The following is a 2,424-nucleotide window of genomic DNA, read 5'->3' as shown; positions in this document are numbered from 1 at the left end:
TTGGCATCGTAGCACGGACATTTCTGCTCCCCGTTTAATTAGATCCTTTCATCGCAGATATCCTTTGAAGCCATCCCTCTCGTCAATTGGGGGACCCCTTAGTGGGGGGAGTATGTGATATACCTTTAAGGTATATCCCGCCTACCTTTCCTCCACCCTATATCAGGCACACCTGAACCATCATTCATTGCCTGAAAATTGTTTTCCCTTTGCAGCTTATTTGACCGCATCCCTATTGCTGTGATTCTCCTCTGAAAATTCCTAACTTGCTTTAACTTCTTTCTCTCTAAACAGGAGTAGTAAGTTAGAATCTTTTGTTGCACATTTTACTTTCAAAGTATTTACTCATTCTTCCGGAATTCTAATTTAACAAACAAACTGAATCAAGGAGCACCGGAACTACTTGCAGCGTCTGGAAGCCGCACTCTCACTGAAGCTATTTACCGGTCACAGAGGTAAAACCGCTCCCTTCAAACTTAAGGTAATATTTAATCCATTTACAAAGGATTGTTCTTACGTTGTTACTCTCTGGAAATCATCCACATTACCTTGCTGAATCTTCCGGTTATTACCATAGCCTGTCTGTGATGTATATATTTTATGAATGAGTGTGTGAGTGCGTGAAGCCATATCTGAACATTGCTACAACAAGAATCAATTACTGACGCTTTCACAAAGTGTATCAAAATACATATTTCTTTTATCATTTACTCAGAACTGTTTGATTTATGTTCCTTACTTATATTACAACAATTGTTTCTACCTATTCCTTGCCTCTATTTGGCATTTATGAAGTTTTCTACCAGTAAAAGTCTCACCAGTGATCTAACAGGTAGTTCAAATCATACTGCCTGTTTTATTCATTAAAAGAGCAACAAACCCTTAATTCAATAACACTGCAAAAGTTCCTGCATAAAACAGGACATCACACTCTCTTGAAATGCACAGTGTCTTTAGTAGAAGGAAACTTTCTACTTTTAATCAGAGAACTTAGATCTCTGCAGAGATAATCTAGTTTTCTTTCTGACATAGGTAAGAAGCTGGAGGTTTAATTTGTTCATTTAGAGCAATGTCTTGTCTTATTAGACTAGCTGTACTAGCCGCCGGACATTGTGGCTGAAATTTATGGTCAGCTGACAAGCCTACCTGTGGTTTAGTGGTACAGCCTAGGCTTTATAGTTCTGCAGTTGCAGATTCAAGTCCAATCTAAGTGGATCTGCAATCCAAGTAGGATGAGAGGCATTCCTTTAACTGGATTCAGGGTCTTCATCTCTGGGAGTGACAGTTCCAGTCCCAGTTTGGGAACGGGATATGGGTATTTACCTCATATATTTCAGATTCTGTCCTTCAAAGTAGTATCCTTTCTCCTTTGGTTCTAGTGGGCCTGTTCATAACAAACTTAGACCTGAGAGATTTATTGTTTCCTTAATCAGAATCTTCTCTAGTTTTCTTAGTTTGCGCCATCCCAGTCAGACCTTTAGGTCTTGGGATATTGCAAGTGTGTTTTTCTGGACAATATATAGTTCAGGTATCATCCTGACTACGAGTTAACTCTCTTTTAAGAGATCTTGTCCAATCTTCTTTTCCGGGGATGGAAAATGAATCTGGAGAAGAGTTCCCTTGTTCTATCCAAAAGGGTAATTTATTTGGGAATACCGCCACAATACCTTGAATGCACCCGTTTTTGTTTGATCTCGGAAGTTATGCAGGGTCAGGTCTGGTCAGTACCTGGATGGGAGACCGCCTGGGAACACCAGGTGTGGTAAGCTTGGACCTTTATTTGATTCTTTATCTAGGAGATGTCTTTCAGAGGTCAGAAAATCAAGGATTTATTCCTTTTCCCCACTCTGCAGTCTTCTGTCCAGCCAACAGTAAGTTTTAGTGGCCGGTGGATAGCTTAGCTATCTTGCAACCAGGAGTTTGGGAGTTTGGATTTAGCTGCAGTTGATTTTTCTTCACTTTTCTGTGACCCTGTGTATGGAGGGAATTGGTGTAATGGCATTCCATGGACATCATTCCTTTTGCTATTTTCCATGACATGGAGAAATTTTGGATCTGTCTTAAAGGATAGATTTAGAACAGATGACAAGAGACTTTCTTCCATGGTATTTTTGTGTTATTTTAGTGTTTCTGGAGATATTCCTGGGTGATATGAACACGGATGCCAACCTGCTGGGCTGGTAAGCTGTCTGGTTCTTTAAGGATTATGGACTTGGAAGTGTCTGCTCTCCTCTTTAAACATCTTGGAGTTGAGAGCAATTCGCAATGCTCTGGTTCCTTAGCCATGTAGGAGGTGACTTGGATTGTTCAGTGGGAGGAAGCTCACATTTGCTGTCTGTCATCCACTTTCCAGGGGTGGACAATTGGGAGTCAGACTTCTAAACAGACAGATAATTCATCCCGGGGAGTGAACATTTCCATCCA

At 40.6% G+C, this 2,424-nt stretch overlaps 1 pseudogene; it reads left to right on the top strand.

Moving 5' to 3' along the window:
* The first annotated feature begins 1,650 nt into the window (after positions 1–1,650).
* Positions 1,651–1,769, top strand: LOC128658471 (uncharacterized; annotated as a pseudogene).
* The last annotated feature ends 655 nt before the right edge of the window (positions 1,770–2,424 follow it).

This window comes from Bombina bombina, chromosome 4 (assembly GCF_027579735.1).
Source record: "Bombina bombina isolate aBomBom1 chromosome 4, aBomBom1.pri, whole genome shotgun sequence".
Taxonomy (NCBI): Eukaryota; Metazoa; Chordata; class Amphibia; order Anura; family Bombinatoridae; genus Bombina; species Bombina bombina.
Note: the sequence above shows the minus strand (reverse complement) of the source record. Positions and strands in the feature narration are given on the sequence as shown.